Source organism: Mauremys reevesii, linkage group 24 (genome assembly GCF_016161935.1).
Source record: "Mauremys reevesii isolate NIE-2019 linkage group 24, ASM1616193v1, whole genome shotgun sequence".
NCBI classification, from domain to species: Eukaryota; Metazoa; Chordata; order Testudines; family Geoemydidae; genus Mauremys; species Mauremys reevesii.
This window is the reverse complement of record NC_052646.1, coordinates 13,503,864-13,522,157: the sequence shown is the minus strand read 5'-3', so window position 1 is coordinate 13,522,157 and position 18,294 is coordinate 13,503,864. Positions and strand designations below refer to the sequence as shown.

The 18,294-nt window shown below is 47.5% G+C and overlaps 1 pseudogene; it reads right to left on the bottom strand.

Annotated features, from left to right (window-relative positions):
• Positions 1-18,294, bottom strand: part of LOC120390528 — a 146,137-nt pseudogene that overhangs the window by 55,100 nt on the left and 72,743 nt on the right.

Genomic DNA, 18,294 nt, shown 5'->3' with positions numbered 1-18,294 from the left:
TCAAACCTGTCGCTACCCTGGCTTTCCAGAGAGCACTGAGTTCTCTGTCCTTATCTTCAAGGTGTTCAATGGCCTGTGCCCAGGGTATATAAAAGATCAGCTAAACTTTGGGGATGAAAACCATGTGTATGAGCTGAGGAAAAGGACTCCAGGAACAGATGGTATTTGTATAAACACACCAACTCTGCCTACATATTCAGCAGAGGGGGCTGATTTGCCAAAGTGCTCCGTTTTGGCCGGTGTTAGGTTACAAATCACTTGTACAAACACTCTTTTCTTAACCTGTCTATTATATAATTTTTTTAACATCAGCTTTAGTAATATTTTTAAATTTGAGTGGAGGGGTAATGAAATGTTGTTATTCTGACTGTATGAGCAGAACGGTACTTACTCGGTCCTGACTGATTGAGGAGTTTCCCCTAAACAGAAGCTCACTTGCTAAGCAGGGGGTAGAGATGCCAGATCCCAGTGAAAGAATGGTGATCGTGGTGCTGACTAAGGAGTCCTAGACAGCATTTGACTCTCCGATGTATCGTTCAGTGATCGCTAGAGCTGAAATCACTGGTAACTAGACGCTGAGCCTTAGATCTGGTGTGGCATCCTAGGTGGCAACTCTGTACGTACTCCGGGGCTGGAGTGCCCATGGGAAAAAATGGTGGGGGCTTAGCACCCACTGGCAGTCAAGCTCTCTCCCTCCCCCAGTGCCTCCCTCCCATCCACAGGCCCCACAGATCAGTGCCTGCGCCTCCTGCCCACTGCAAACAGCTGTTTCACAGTGTGCAGGAGGCTGGGAGGGAGGGGGGAGGAGCAAGGACAGGGCTGGCCTTACCATGAGGCGAACTGAGGCAACCACTTCAGGTGCCAAACTGTGTGGGGGGGGGCGCCACTAGGACCCAGAGTGTAGAAAATTGTGTCCGCTGCTGGTGCATATGTATTCTCTCTGCTCTAGATGCACAGAGATGGTGGAGTGTTGTGCTGGAGGAAGGAGGGCACAAGAGACATAACTGAAAGCAGCAGGAGCTGCAGGGAGAGAGAGGAGGAGGAGCCTCGTATGTACCTCTCTAGCACCTTCAGGAGCCTGGACTGATTAACCCCAGCTTCTCAGGGAGCTTCCTGTTTCCTGCTGCTTCCCTGAACCCACTTGAGGAGAACAGGCAGTCAACTGAAGAAGTAGGAGCCAATTAGGCCCTTAAGATACTGATATCTTCCCTCACTCAGGCCCTGCTACCAGCTTGCTTATTTGTCCCCTTCAATTGAGTGTTGAGAGCCATTATAGCTGGCACAGAACAGCAGTCATGAGTGAAAGAAGAAAACGTCCCTCTGGGGCAGCATTCAGAAAAAGAAAGAAAGCAAAGGAAACTTTTCTATTTAAGCAGGAAGGAGGTCTCCTGAGATACATAGACACAAATGTTCACGGTGAGCCTTCCAGCCCCAGTGAGGATGTGAATGGTGAGGAGATGCCTGATCTTCCAGTTAGTCAGCGTGCAGGTGACCTGGCAGTTACTGCAGCATCTATATCTCCATCTCAAATGGATGTAACCATGCATATTTCTGAAGAAAAGTGTAGATCAGAGAAGCGTGTGGTGGAGGCACAAGAAACAGCTGCTGCTGAGTTTAGTTCCTTAAGTCTGGATGATCCAGGACTGTGGACCCACTTGAGCAGTAACCTGAGGGACTTCCTTGTACTGCATGGGCCACAGCAAGTGAAAAACTTCATGTTCCCCAAAGAGAATGAAAATAGACGTTTCCATCCAACACATTAATGGAATGAAATCCCCAATGGTGAGAAAGTGGAGATTCCATGGCTTATGTACTCAAAAAACCCAGAATGCTGCATACTGTTTTTGTTGCAAACCCTTCCAGTCTAATGTTCCAGTGACATTGGATTCTACAGGAACAAAGGACTGGAAAAATCTGGCTAGAAATCTGGCATGCCATGAGAAGGCAGCAAATCATCAGAGAGCATTCCATCGGTGGAAAGAGCTTGAGATGAGACTAAGGTTAAAGGCCACCATAGATGATCAGCATCAAGAGAAGATTGCATCAGAATCTCTTTACTGGCAAAATGTTCTGGAAAGGCTCATTTTCCTTTCCTACCCAAAACCTAGCACTGTCTGGCACTTCAGATCAGCTGTATGTGCCAAACAATGGAAACTTCCTTAAAATTGTGGAGCTGGTGGCTGAGTTTGATGCTGTACTCCAAGAACATCTAAGAAGAGTCACCACCCAAAAAATGTACACACACCACTACCTTGGAAAAACAATTCAAAATGAGATCATACTGTAACTGGCAACAAAAGTCAAACAGAAGATTGTGGCAGATGTTAACAAGATATTACTCTGTTATTCTGGACTGCACACCTGACATCAGCCATATGGAACAAATGATTTTAATGATGCATTTTGTAACAACAACAGAACCTAGTGAAAATGTCCCTGCAACGGTGACTGTCAGAGAGCATTTTCTAGAATTTATTGACATTGATGATACTATAAGAGCTGGTATGACAAATGTGCTTATTAAAAATCTGGAAGATACGGGAATTGCAATAGCTGACATGAGAGGTCAGGGCTATGATAATGGTGCCAACATGAGAGGAAAGAACAGAGGAGTGCAAACACGGATGAAAGAGCTAAATCCTCGAGCTTTTTTTGTCCCATGCAGTTCTCATTCATTGAACTTGATGGTCAGTGATGCAGCATCAGCGTCTAGTGAGGCTGCTGAATTTTTTAATGTAATTCAAAGCAGCTATGTATTTTTCTCTGCATCAACACATCAATGCCAAATTTTGAAGCAACATCTGGGAACATCCTCTCTGACACTGAAACCACCGAGTACCACATGATGGGAAAGTCGAGTGAGGCAGTAAAGCCTATCAAACACCAAATTGGGAAGATAGATGGTGCCATAGTTGCCATTATGGAGGATAATGCTATGACAGGAACTGTTTGTGGGAGAACAGTGGCAGAGGGAATGGAATCACCAGAAACATACATAACTTCAAATTTCTATGGGGCTTAGTGTTGTGGCATGACATGCTGTTTGAAATAAATGTTGTAAGCAAGAGACTCCAAGGTGTTGACCTTGATATATCTGGAGCAATGGAACAACTAGACAAAGCAAAGTCATACCTACAGTCTTACCGGTCAGATGAGGGATTTCAAAACGTTCTGAAGAGTGCACAGAAGTTGGCAGAGGAACTTCACACTGAAGATATTTTCCCACCCATTCAAGAATACAAGAGTCACCGAAGAAGACAACATTTTGATTATGAGGCACAGGAAAATCCCATAAGAGACCCCAAACAACAATTCAAAGTTGAATTCTTTAACCAGGTGCTAGATTGTGCAATACAGTCAGTTGAAGAATGTTTCATGCAGCTCAAGGAACACAGCAGTAAATTTGGGATGTCATATGATATTCCAAAACTCCTCGCTATACCTGAAGAAGACCTACACCAGCAATGCAGAGCACTAGAGACAGTGTACACATGATAACATGCGCGATATTGATGCGAGTGATTTAGGTGATGAACTGAAAGCCCTTTCAAGATACATTTCAGCAGGATCAACTCCAAAGGCTGTTCTGGAATGTATGTTGTCATAAACAGATAGTTAAGGGTTAAAGTCTGTTTTACCTGTAAAGGGTTAACATGCAGTACCTGGTGACCACCTGACCAAAGGACCAATCAGAGACGAGATAATTTCAAATCTCTGTGGAGGGAAGCCTTTGTCTGTGTTCTTTGTGAGAGTTCTCTTTTTGAATCTAAGAAAGGCCAGTCATGTCTCCAAGTTCTCCTGGAGTAGTTTCTACTAATTAATAGTGAGTATTAATTAGTAACTGCTTACTTTTCTCGTTAATTAGTCTTATGATTTGTTTTCTACATTTACAATTGTGTGTTTGCTAAAGGAAATGCTTTATTCCTGTTTGCTGATTTTGCTTTGACTGAGAAAGGGGGGAGGGGGAATTCTCTCCAGAGATTGATAAGCTTAGACCCTATGAGTGTCCAGCTTGGGCTCATAGAGATTCTGTATTTTCTTTTTAGTCTTTAATAAATTCTTTTCTATTAAGGACTTGTTTGGTCTTTCCTTGGGTGGATTCTCAGGAAAGAGAAGGGGAGGTATCCATCTGTAGTTAGATCCCGGTATCTCTCCTAGGAAAAGGGAGGGGGGAGGAAGCAGGGGGAATGGTTTGTTTCTCCTGGGTGTAAGAACTCCATGGATTTGGGGCTCTTGGAATCCCCTAGGATTTTGGGGAAGGACTGTGTCTCAATCCACATTCCCTGATTGAGTGGTGGCAGCTTACTAGATCTAAACTAGGATTTTAGTTTAGAGGGAAACCAAGTCGGGTCCCCATCTTTGAACCCACAAGCTCAAAGTGGGGGTGAGATCCCAGGACATGGTGGCAGCGGAGTTTCGAACCCATTGTTACAAGGAGTTTTTTTCAGCTGGGCTATGCTGAAGGGAGCTATTCTCTTCTTCTAGAGCAGGAAAGCAACCTGAGAGAAGAGGGAGTTACAAGTATTCCTTTTCTAACTGGGATTGTTAGAAGCAGTTTCAGCAGTTGGCTGGAGGGAATTAAGTTTTCCAGCAGGCTTTGTTGGAAGCAGATTTTCTTTCTTGTTGCTTGGACAGGCAGCTTGAGGAAAAGGCAGTTTTCAAGCAGTTCAGGGTTAGAAGCAGTTTCAGCAGTTTGGCTGGAGGGAATTAGTTTTTCTAACCAGGCTTTGTTATAGGAGACCCCATAAGGAGAGGGTACTTAGCAATTTGCAAAAGACAGTGGCAAAACAGGTTTTTCCACTTTCTTGGAAGCCAGGAGGGGGAGATTTTTTTTTTTTGGAAACAGATTTTCAGCTGGGTTTAGCTGAGGGAAGTAAGGTTCTAACAGACTTTCTTAGGAAAAGACTTTTTTTTTCTTCTTCTTTTCTTTTTTTTTTCCCCTTTTTTCTTGTAAGGTTTTTCTAACAAGGCTTTTGTTAGGAAGGACCCCTACTGGGAGAGCATTAGAAATTGCTAAAGGCAAGTTACCAAACCAGATTTTCTAGTTTCTTGTAAGCCAGCAACAAGCAAACACCATTTGCAAATGAAAAGCTTTTGTTTCTTTCTATTCAATCGCGAGTAGACAGGGTAGGAATTGGGAAGCAAGCAACCCAATTCCCTGACTGCAGAGGGGTGTGACCAGCACCAAAAAGCAATACCAGCAAGCCACACATAAAATTCACTGACTGCAGAAGGGTGTGGCCAACACCAGAAGGCACTGTTCCCCATCCCAAGAAATTTCCCACCTACATGGCAGGTGAGAACACTGAGGCCTTCTTCAAAAAAAAATTTTTAAAAGGACCTGCCATGGGTACAGCATCCCTGAAGACCAGTACAAGGACTGGTCAGGAAAGTGGACTTTTGCTGTCTATAACAATTATTCCATCCCCATGCTACTGGGGGAAGACTTGGCCAACCATGTGCAGCTGGCCAAGAGGGGGGGAGTGGTCACCTGCAGCCAGGCCGAACAAGCAGGCACTCCCATCCCTGTTCCTAAGCCATCCACCAGGACCCTGTCTGTGTTACCAGAGACCCAGACAGAGGTGGTGGAACCGGATCTCATGCCAACAACTACAGCAGCCATAGTACATCCAGTCCCAGGACCGGAACTGGAAAAGCAACCAGCGGCAGAACCAGCGCCAGCACTGACGCCAGCGCTTGCAACTCCACCACCAGGGGGCGCCAACGGGCCTAAACTGGCAGAAGCAGCAGACAACTCTACCCAAGAGGCTCAGCCAGAGCCTGAAATATCACCTTGTGCACCAGCGGACAGCGGTCCACAGTCAATGGAAACAACCTCATCACCTACATCGCTTCCAGAGGAACTGGTGTCTCCCGCCTCAAGGGAACAGTTCCAGACTGAGCAGGAAGCCGATGACAGCCTTAAGACAGCTTGGGCGGCGGCACGCAGCAACCCACCGCCTCTCAGCTCTTCTACCCAATTCCAGGTTGTTGTAAAACAAGGACTTTTATATAAGGGCATTCTTTCTGGTGGACACCAGGAAGGCCAGCATCCTCAAAGACAGTTGGTAGTTCCAACTAAGTACTGGGACAAGCTCTTAAGCTTGGGCCCTAACATCCCAGTGGGCATTCTGGGGTCAAAAAAGCAAAAACAGTTTAAAAACATTCCTTCCACTGGGAGGGAATGGGCAAGGACGTTGCCAAGTATGTCCGGTCAAATGCATACAAAGTGTTCTTCAATGTCAAATATCTTGTTGTTTACATACTTAGTAGTATATGTAATAGTGCATGTGTTTTGTTTATCTGTTTATTTTACAGTTCTAGAAGGAAATCACCACCAGTAGTTCCCACTGTTGGCGATTTGGGGGGCGTGTCATAAACAGATAGTTAAGGGTTAAAGTCTGTTTTACCTGTAAAGGGTTAACATGCAGTACCTGGTGACCACCTGACCAAAGGACCAATCAGAGACGAGATAATTTCAAATCTCTGTGGAGGGAAGCCTTTGTCTGTGTTCTTTGTGAGAGTTCTCTTTTTGAATCTAAGAAAGGCCAGTCATGTCTCCAAGTTCTCCTGGAGTAGTTTCTACTAATTAATAGTGAGTATTAATTAGAAAGGCGAATTAGTCTTATGATTTGTTTTCTACATTTACAATTGTGTGTTTGCTAAAGGAAATGCTTTATTCCTGTTTGCTGATTTTGCTTTGACTGAGAAAGGGGGGAGGGGGAATTCTCTCCAGAGATTGATAAGCTTAGACCCTATGAGTGTCCAGCTTGGGCTCATAGAGATTCTGTATTTTCTTTTTAGTCTTTAATAAATTCTTTTCTATTAAGGACTTGTTTGGTCTTTCCTTGGGTGGATTCTCAGGGAAAGAGACGGGGGCGGTATCCCTCTGTAGTTAGATCCCGGTATCTCTCCTAGGAAAAGGGAGGGGGGAGGAAGCAGGGGGAATGGTTTGTTTCTCCTGGATGTAAGAACTCCATGGATTTGGGGCTCTTGGAATCCCCTAGGATTTTGGGGAAGGACTGTGTCTCAATCCACAATCCCTGATCGGGTGGTGGCAGCGAGAAGGAATCCTACCCTAAGGGTTAGGGTGGGGGAAGAATACCTGCGGGTCCCCATCTTTGAACCCACAAGCTCAAAGTGGGGGTGAGATCCCATGACATATGTGCACAAATAAGATGACCACCCTCTTTCCAAATGCTTTTGTTGCTCTGCGCACTTCTAACTCTTCCTGTAACGGTTGCCAGTGGAGAACGCAGCTTCTCCAAGCTGAAGTTCATAAAAACACATTTACACTCCACAATGACACAGGAGAGGCTGGTCAGCCTTGCAACCATCTCAACAGAGCATGAGCTGGCCCAGACTGTGGACCTTCAGGAAGCAGTTCAAATCTTTGCAATGCAGAAGGCACGGAAAGCACCACTTGGTTATTCAAACAGATTAAAATCCCAGTGTTTACTATGCAGACAAGAAACGTTACATTTGCTGTTCAGGCGTTTGAAAGTTAAGTGTTACTTAAAATTTTTGAACAAGGCATTTTAAGTTGTTAGTTCTCCTTTATTGGGGTAGGTAGCAGAGCAGAAACATGAGAGGAGTAGAACAGGAAGAAAGCAGAATTGAGACCTTTCAAAGTTTTGGCCCAAGCGAGGGGGCATCATTTGAGCTCCCCGCTTCAGGTGCCAAAATGTTGTGGGCCGGCCCTGAGCAAGGACACAGAACGCTCAGGGGAGGGAGTGGAATATTAAGAAAAATCCACAACAAAAGACCCCACTGAACACACAACTTTCCCTGGGGAGAGGAGGAGAGAACAAATAGGAGACAGAAGTGAGTCACATTGCTTAGTGTATTACTGGAAGATGCTCAAATACTCCAGTGATGAGCATGGAATAAGAACCTTGTAACAGGGTGACTTGTCGCTTAAGGGCTAGTGGCCTGAGGCCAGCCAACCCTTGTTACTAAGTAGGCACCTGAGCACCAACCACATGATTCCCTATAAGAGCAGCTGGAGGAGGCCAGGCTGCTGTCTCAGCATAAAGAGTTCTGAGGGAAAACAGAAGAGAGTGCAGAGGCTGCTGCAGACCAGTACGCTCCAGCAGGGAAACCTGAAACTCGGGAAGTGAGAAGACAGGAAGGAAAAGCCTGGGAGTGACCAGGTAAATGGGTGGATGTGAAAACTTTATTCATAATGTGTGTTAATTTAATAAACCAGAGCCCTAGGACGGCTGCTATTATTAGAAGTTGTAAAAGTTATTCACAGGTCCAAGAGGGTAAACTGAGGAAGGCCACCTATAGATTGACCTCTGGCCATGAGAGGACAAACCAGAAGAGAAGAGAATCTCTCCTGTCCAAAAGGAATCAAGAACAATCTAAATTAGGATCTGGAGAAGGACTTACCATGATGAGCCCCTGTTTGCTCCACAGCAGGGTGAGTGTGATGCCATACACCTGAATGGACACCAGCTTGGCCACGGACACATTCCTAGTGTCCCAATCTTCTTTCTACACTGATAGTGAATGGTGTAAGGTTGCTGGCATCGGTGCAGGTCTTGGCCAGGATGTAGGTGCAGGTGCCTTGGAAGTCAAAGGGGACCCCGTCGAAAGACAGGTAATGGGGATGGCCAGAGGCAGAACAGGTCGCAAATCCAAATGGGTGACATTTCTGGATGCCGTCCACCACCCCGCATTGCTCACCAGCACCGCAGGAGAATGCCTTACACACAACCTCCCCACCAGCCTGACACACGCACTGCTCCTCGCATGAACCGCTCGGGTGGAAGGTCTCCCCGGCCTGGTAGTAAAGTCCCCTGTGGAGGCATCCGCACTGGGAAAAGGGGACACAGAGGTCACCACTGAGAACAAAGTCTTCGTCACACACGCAGCCTTCCTTACACTGGGTTGTGCATTGCACCGGGGCATAGAGGTTGCTGCATGTCAGATCACAGCTGCTGCTGCAGAATTCATAGTGACTGTTCGGGGGACAGGACGGAGCTGTAATTAGAACAAAGAGTTAGCTCACATAGTGTGTTAGCAATGTGTGCAATGAACCAACACCAGAAGATGCAATTTCATTCATGCTCCTAATTTTCTATTTCCTTAGTTTGGTTAATTAATAAAAGGGCAACATCTCTAATTAGGTCCCAGGTCTCTAATTAGGCCCCAGAGACACCAGGTAATGGGATACCGACAATCTCTCTCTAAGGGTTCGGCTTCTAATCTGGTCCAAGATCAGGGTGTAGGGAGTGGAGGGCTCGTGGGCCTGGAATTGTTCTGCAGACCTTTTCACCACTAGCTTTTTGCTTTGAGTCCAGGTCAGTAGTGCCTAAAACTCATTCCCAGATGATGGCTTATGGGAGATGAGTTGGTGGGTTCCCAGACCAGTTCCTAATGAACAGACAGCTCAGTTACTAAGACTCCACTGACTGCCAGCTCTGATTATGTCAACTCTCAGCAGGGAAGCCAAGGACTGACTGGATGGACCATGGAGGGAACTACTACATCCCCAGACAGTGCCTCTCTGGCCTGGGGTGCAGCACATTGATAGGGCACGGTGAGGGGCCAGCTCCTATGACTGTACCCATCATTTGGAGAGAGGGCTTCTTTGTCACTTAAGAAACATTCTGCAGAATTGGATAAGCTGAGCATTTAGATCAACATTTACCAGCCAACAAAAATTAACAAGCCCCATGGGACAATCAGTAGTGAACATGGGGGACTCACAGCAGAATTTCGTAGTCCTCCAGGGATGCACCATAGCTCCAGCTTCCTGACATGCCTCAGCATAGCCAGCAACCGCCTGGCAGACATTACTCTCCCGCTCACTGAGGACACAATAGCTGTACACGCAGTCTACGAAGTATCCATGGGGGTCCACTTTGCTGTGACATCCTCTGAAGGGGCCATTCTTGTCTAGGATGATCCCACACTGCCCTCTGCTACCTCGTTGTTCCTTTTCAATTGCCTCTATATTTGTGCATGGTGGTATCATTACTACAGAGCATCCTGGGAGGTTGCCCACCTTCCAGCTCTGGCCAAAGCCGACTGGGCTTGGTGCCAGCGTGCCATCCCTCATGAGCAAGTCATCCTCCCTGTCCTTGTTGAAGTTGCCACACAGACCACACACAGCTCCCGCGTAGGTCGATGGCAGGGTGACCGTGATGCGTCCTGACCACCCGGCAAAAGTAACAGTGAGGCCAAAGTCGGCCTGGATCACTGTGGCCCAGCCCTTCCTATACACAGTGATTTTCTTATCATTGAGGTTGAAGGGAAGGTTAATCAGGAAACCATTCATCTGTAAGAGCAAATCATTCAGTATATGAAACAGCGCTCGCTCGTTGTGGAACCTCTCACTCAAGCACAGAGCTCCGGCCCATAATTATAATAAAAATCCACCTCTGTTTAACATTTTGTCCAGTCTGCCCTGCTCCAGTCCCTACAACCTGCCTGAATCCCAGCTCTCCCGACTGGACAGGATCCTCCAACCAGACTTTCATTACCTCTGGCTTTGGCTATTGCAGTTCCCTCCTCTCTGTTCTACCTGAACCCCAGCTCCCCAGGCTCCCACATATGCTGGATGCTACTGACACTTTCTGATCCATCTCAAGTGAAATGGCAGCACCCCAATCCTCAAATATCTCCATCGGCTCCCTGTTCATAGAAGAATCCATTTACCATTCATTCTATATTTCACAGTCCTTCCATGCACTGTCTGTAACCTGTGTTGATGACACAGGTGACTTTCTAGAAATGTTTTAGAGAGATGAGACAATTTAAGAAACTCACCAGTACTTTCCCAGGGAATTGATTGCTGATCTTGAGTTTGGTCTGATAAACCTTGATCTGTAGAGGAGAGGTATTGTTCTCCTGGAAGTACACCTCAAAGTCCACCAGTCCCTCTGCCTTCTTGCACAGAGCCGTGAGCTGGTAGCGGCAGGTGCCTTGGAAGTCATATCTTTGTCCATCAAAGGTGGAATAGTGCAGATTCCTTGTCACAGAGCAGGTGGCGTAGCTAGAGGGGTAACAGCCCCGTACGCCGTTCACTAGCCCGCACCTCTCCAAGTATTTACACGTGGCAGCCACGCATTTGACTTGTCTAGTGGCTGCATTGCACATGCACCGTGTCCCACATGCCTCATCGACCCAGAAGCTCTCGTTGGGGGCATAGGGGCGCCCTTCAAACTGGCACCCACAGCTGCTCTTGGGGATGCATTTGCCCTGACTCAGCACAAAACCATCCTTGCACTGGCAGCTTTCCATGCAGGGGTCTTGGCAGCTGCTGGGGGCTGACTGGTCCACACACGTGGCTGGGCAGGCTGTTCCACAGAGCTGGTACTGGCTGTTCTCCAGGGGGCACTCCAGGGCTGGGGAGTGAAGGACCCACAGATTTAGCAGCCAGTTCTCTCCACGCAAAAGCAGTATTTAAAATAGACAGAGGGGGAGGTATATTGTGGGGCTATAATGAAATAAATACTATTGGGAATTGTGTCATTATGGGAGATTTTAACTTCCCAGATATAGATTGGAGGAAAAGTGCTACCAATAATAGTAGGGCCCAGATTTTCCTGGATGGGATAGCTGACAGATTTCTTCACCAAATACAAACAAGATGTGATGCCATTTTAGAATTGGTATTGGTGAGTAGTGAGGACCTCCTAGAAGTACTGGTTGTAGGGGACAACCCGAGTTCAAGTGATCATGAACTAATTCAGTTTAAATGGAAGGATAAACAAAAATAGATCTGCAACTAGGATCCTTGATTTCAAAAGGGCAAACTTTAAAAAAAATGGATAATTAGTTAGGGTCCAGGAAGTAGACTGGACTGAAGAACTCAAGGATCTGAATGTGGAGGAGGCTTGGAGTTTCAGAAACAATCTGAAGCCTGCATTCCAAGCAAGGGGAAAAAAATCATAGGGAGGGATTGCAGACCGAGCTGGATGAGCAAGCGTCTCAAACAGGTGATTAAGAGAAAGAAGAAAGCCAACAAGGAATGGACGAAGGGATGGATCAGGAAGGAAAGCTACCTCTTGTAGGTCAGAAAGGGTAGGGATAAAGTGAGAACTGCCAAAAGCCAAGCAAAATTGGACCTTGCAAACGAAATTAAAACCAAGAGTAACATTTTCTATAGCCATATAAATAAAAAGGGACCACTAAGCACTGAGGATGGGGTGGAGATTAAAGAAAATCCAAGTATGGCCCAACACCTAAACAAATACTTTTCCTCAGTTTTTAATAAGAGTAATGCAGAGTTTTGGGGTAGTGGCAGGAGAGCTAATGGGAACAAGTATATGGAAGTAGAAGTTACCGCATCCAAGGTGGCAGTCAAACTCAAAGAGCTTAATGGAACTAAATCGGGGGGCCTGTATAATCTCCATCCAAGAATATTAAGGCAACTGCCACATGAAATTGCAAGCCCAATAGCAAGGATTTTTAATTAATCTGTAATCTTGGGGGAGAGTTTCTAATATTGGTCCTATTTTTAAGAAAGGGAGAAAAGTGATCCAGGAAACTACAGCAAACTGTTAGTTTGACCTCAGCTGAATGCGGGTCTTTGAAAAAGAAAGCAGTAAGGAAACAGAGGTATATGTATTTGGGATAAAATACAACATGGTTTTACAAAATGTAGATCATGCCCAGACAACCTGTTCTCCTTCTTTGAGAAGATAACTGATTTTTTAGACAAAGGAAATGCAGTAGATCTTACATACTTGAATTTCAGTATGGCATTTGATACAGTTCCATATGGGAAATTATTAGTTAAATAGGAGAAGATGGGGATTAATATGAGAACCGTAAGGTGGATAAGCAACTGGTTAAAGGGGATACTACACCAGGACATATTGAAAGGTGAATTGTCAGGCTGGAGGAAGGTTAATAGTGGAGTTCCTCAGGGATTGGTCTTGGGATCAATCTTATTTTACATTTTTATTAATGACCTTGGCACAAAAAGTAGGAGTGTAGTAACAAAATTTGCAGATGACACAAGATTGGGGGGTATTACCAATATGGAGGAAAACTGGAATATCATACTAGAAGATCTGGATGACCTTGAAAACTGGAGTAATAGAAATTGGATGAAATTTAATAGTGCAAAGTGCAATGACATGCATTTAGGAACTAACAAGAAGAATTTTTGTTATAAACTGGGGATGTATCAGTTGGAAGTGACAGAGGAGGAGAAAGACATGGGTGTATTAGTTGAGCACAGGATGACTAAGAGCCACCAATGTCATGCAGCTGGGAAAAAAGGCTAATGCAGTCCTAGGAGGCATCAGGAGAGGTATTACCAGTAGAGACAGGGAAGTGTTAGTACCATTATACATGGCACCGGTGAGACCTCATCTGGAATAGTGTGTGCAATTCTGGTCTCCTATGTTTAAGAAAGATTAATTCAAACTAGAACAAGTGCAGAGTAGGGCGACTAGGATGATCCAAGGAATAGGAAATCTAACTGTAGTGGGGCAGCTGCCTCACTCCCTGAGAGTGTAGGCTGCACGAGGCCAGTGCGCCTGTGCAGACAGGCAGCCAATTAGAGAAGGGCTTATTGGGAGCCAATCGGGGCCCAGATTGGAGACAGCCAATCAGGGCTAGGCTCAGCCATATAAAAAGGCTGCTCAGGGAGAGGAGAGTCAGTCTGTCCCAGGCCTTTGACAGGGGAAGGTCGGTCTCCAGAACTGGGAGACTAGCACTGTGGTCAGCGCAGTGCTGGCCAAGCTCGGGGAGCAGAAGGGTGCTCTAGCCTGTAGCCTGCCAGGCTGCAGGCCCTGAAGGGAAGGGCTTAGAAGGTGCAAGGGGAAGTGGCCCAGGGAGGTGGACAGACAAGGGGAGAGAAGGAGGACAATGAGGCTGCTGCCAGAGGGTCCCTGGGCCAGGATCCAGAGTAGAGGGTGGGCCTGGGTCCGCCCCTTTCCCCCCTTGCAGTACACCCAGCCATCGGCAGTGGGGAGCAGCCATTACAGACACGCCAGATCCCTGACAAGAGGGATTAGACTTTGGGGGCGTGGTTGGACATGGTGGCTGAGGCATAGAAAGACTGCTGATCAACCCCTTCCGCCCCCCCCCCCGGAAGGGGGTGTGGATGGACTAAGGGGCACTGCCGGAGGGCAGTGGTCCGGAAAAGGATGCCACGAGCTGGAGAGCGATGCAGGCTCAGACGCCAACCAAGGGTGAGACAGCAGGCGGGACACTACCAGGAGAGGGCGCTCCACTGGACTGAGCTAATTCCCAGAGACAACCAGCAGGAGGCGCTAGGTGGTGAGTCCCAACCCTGTCACGCTAACTTATGAGACAAGACTCAAAGAGCTTGGCTTGTTTAGCCTAACCAAAAGAAGGCTGAAGGGAGATATGATTGCTCTCTATAAATATATCAGAGGGATAAACACCAGGGAGGGAGAGGAGTTACTGTGCCAACGTGGACACAAAAACAAATGGACATCAACTGGTCATCAACAAATTTAGCCTTGAAATTAGAGGATGCCCATCACAGGAGTGAAGTTCTGGGACAGCCTTCCAAGGGGAGCAATAAGGGCAAAACACCTTACTGGCTTCCAGACTGAGCTTGATGGAGGGGATGGTGTGATGAGACTGCCCACAATGGCATGTAGCTGATCTGTGAGTGGTAGCAGCAATGTCTCCAACGGCCGGTGATGGGATACTAGATGGGGAGGGCTCTGAGTTACAACAGAGAATTCTTTCCCAGGTGTCTGGCTGGTGGGTCTCACCCACATGATCAGGGTCCAGCTGATTGACATATTTGAAGTCAAGAAGAAATTTTTCCCCCAGGTCAAATTGGCAGACCCTAGAGATTATTTTCCTTCCACTGCATCCTGAGCCACAGGTCACTTGCTGGTTTAATCAAGTGTAAATGGCGGATTTTCTGTAATTTGAAGTCTTTAAATCAAGATTTGAGGATGGCAGTAACTCAGCCAGAGGTTAGGGGTCAGTTACAGGAGTGGGTTGGGGAGGTTCTGTGGGCTGCAATGTGCAGGAGGTCAGACTAGATTAACATGATGGTCCCTTCGGACCTTAGAGCAGTGGTTCTCAGCCCAAGGTCTACAGGTCGCTGTGGCCCATGTGACACCCTCTGGGCCATACAGGTAGTATATATGTTGTCTGGATGCAGCCCATATAACACCTAGAAAGCTGCCTATGCGGCCTACAATAGTAAATAGGTTGAGAACCACTGGCTTAGAATCTATGATTCTATGAGTGACTTAAACTGCCACCATCTTACCCCAGCTCTCATGTGTTATCAGTGGACGTTAAATACTCAAAGTGACAGGCACCTTAGCAATTCCACAGACAGGCAAATACTGTGGGTACAATAGAACCCAGGCATCCTGATTTGCCAATCATTGCTCAATCCCAAACCACTTGATCACGCCCTCTCCCAAAACCGGGGCTAGAACTCAAGAGTGCTGAGCCCCAGGCCCCCCAGTCTAACCAGCAGACCATAGACCTTGGCATACAAATCTCTACTCACAGCATCTGGCCAGCTGCCTCCATTCCCCAATCCTGACCCCCTCCAGCTGGCAGGCGTCCGCATAGGCCTTCAGGGCCTCACACAGGGCCTTCCTGTAGCCCTCGTTGTGGCACAGATCATACACGCAGTTGTCAAAGTAGACTGTAGGATCCACCTTGCTGTGGCACTGGCTGAAGGGCCCATCTGAGACCTTGGTTATCAGGCCGCACAAGGCCTCCTCCTTGTACTTTTTGGTTATGCTGGGGTCACAGGGTCTGCAACCTCCAATGCAATCATGCCAGCAAAACTGATCCTCATCTTCCACTGCCCAGCTTTTCCCCAGGGCGGCGACACTGGGAGCCGGATCCCCGTCTGGGGTCCGGAAGTCATCAGTGGGGTCCCCGTTATAGTTGCCACACAGGCCGCACAGGCTGTCGGAGAAGTCATTAGGGACGGTGACCCTCAGGTGGTTGTTCCAGTCATAAGACACTCTGAGGTTGAAGTCGGTGCGGAGGATGAGGGAGGTGCCACTCTGATAGAGCCGAAGGGCCCCGTTGTTCAGGGAGATGGGTAAGTGAGCCCTGGTGTTATTCACCTTCACGGTGAGAAAAAAAGGGCAAAGGTCAGAATCGAGTGCACAGGTCTTTCATTTACACACTGATATACTCTGATATACTTTTTCACTAGTATTTGCCTATTCATCAAAATCAAAAGGGCTTTAGAAGATTGTTCCTTTTCCAAGGAGTTCTGATGGAAACAAGGCCGATTTCAAAACCTGTCTGTTTTTTCCTGCCACCAGCTCCTTGGCAGCCTACCGGGCGGACTGAACTGGAGTTGGGGATCCATTTGTCTTCATAGAAAATGTGGTAATTTATGAGTTTCGTTCCATATTGGAATGAAGCTAATATTCAAAATATTGAAATATTTCTGCCAATGGAATTAGCTTTCTCAGGCCAGCTCTATCTAATGTGATGTTTTAATCCAAATTTGGTTCAAGTTTGTGTCCAGATTCACTGGAAATTGTGATTTGGCCCCATTGCTATTCATAGGGTTTTCCCAACCAGGTCCAATATTATATGCATGATTGTGGTGTAGCCTGTTGAAGACAAAAGGACCAAGGAGAAGAATGAGTGGGAGCTACTCTAGGGGATGGGGGCTGCATTGGTTAGAACCATTAGGGAGCGGCTCTTGTGGGGACAATGCTGCGTGGGTGAGAGCCCTTAGGAGGAACACTTGAGGGGCAAGAGGTCTCAAGGAGATGTCTACAATGTTCCAGGGCCCCTGAGGTACCTCACGTTGGAGCAGGCTCTGTAGGGCACAGCCCCGACCTGCCTAGATGTGCCTCAGTTTCCCCATATCTTAGAGTTCAGGCAATGTCCTCCCGGATCCAGGAGTGGGGATTCTCCTCAGGTGGGGTCTCAGAGGGATCCCTGTTACATTAGAAACTGCTGGGGAATTTGTGGTAGGATGGATTCAGCAGAGCTGGGATTTGCCCACAAGAGCTGGAATACTGGCCCTGCTCTTGCATGATGCGCTGGGGATAGGTAATAACCAAATGCTCAGGTCTAGGCTTTATCTGGCGTGCAGATCCCGTGTGCTTGAGACAGAGCCGACAGCTCCCCACAGCGAGTCATGCACCCTGCACCCTTCAGTACAGCACCCTGTAGTGCCATGCTGTGACTCTGAGGGACAGCACCCTTGACTGACCCCCCGTCACATCCTTCCCTGCCACACAGCACCTGCTAAATAGGCATTGGGGTCAGCACTGACTTGCCAGGACAATGTTCCCTTTTAGGTCACCCAGCCTGCTCCCTGCAGCTCACCACAGTGCCTGCTGGCCATTGGTGTCAGCACTGACTCTGAGCAGAGGGTGTCCCCTCTTAGGAAGCCTACCCATTCACTAGCACAGTGTTGGGACTTAGGGAACAGCACTGATACAGCAGCAGAGCACACCCGACTACTTCAACAAGACTCCCCACTGCAACACCTTGGATTAATTTGTTGCCTACATAACTACTGACCACACTGGGCCTTATCTATGTTGGGCGTAGCCTCGGGGCTGCTTTAAATGGAGCCCGCTGGCTGTGGTCCCATAGGGGCCATTAGCCAGCTGGGCACTGTCAGAGCCCATCACCATCCAGCCACTCTCCTTTGCCTGCTCTGTCCTACCCACAAAATGCCCCGTCCGTGGTGGGGGCTGCAGTTTCCTGCCCTCTATTTAGCAAAGCCTACAGGGTGGACATAGGAGCAGGTTGGATGTGCGCGCCCAGCACTCACCCACACAAAGCCGGCTTCAGCCCTGGCTGCGGTGACAGTGACTCCATCCACCTGGATAGTCACCGACTCAATGTAGAAGACCTGTGTGTTCCCACTGTTCTCACTCTTGACCATGACATGGAAGGAGGGCAGGCCGGCGGCATCCCTGCAGGTCTTGGCCACGGTGTAGGTGCAGTTGCCATGGAAATCATAGGCCCATCCATCAAAGGTGCGGTAATGAAAGTATCCCCCAGCCCAGCACGTGCCCCGAGAGACCGGCACACACTTTGGCTGCTCATTTATCATCTTACAAATAGTTCCTTCCCTGCAGCGGACCACACTGCAGGATGGCTTTGGAATAACTAGGGGGAAAGACAATAGAAAGACAAGAAACAGCAGACTAATCAGTAACATCTATGTATCTTTCTATCTCTCCCCCCACACACATCATTATATCTATCACCAGGCACTCCTCTATTTCTCTTCTTCTCTCCCCATACACACTTCCTTTGCATCATTCACAAACCTCTTGCGAGTCCCATGCTGAGGAAATCTCTGCATGTGTGTGACCACAGCAAAACCGG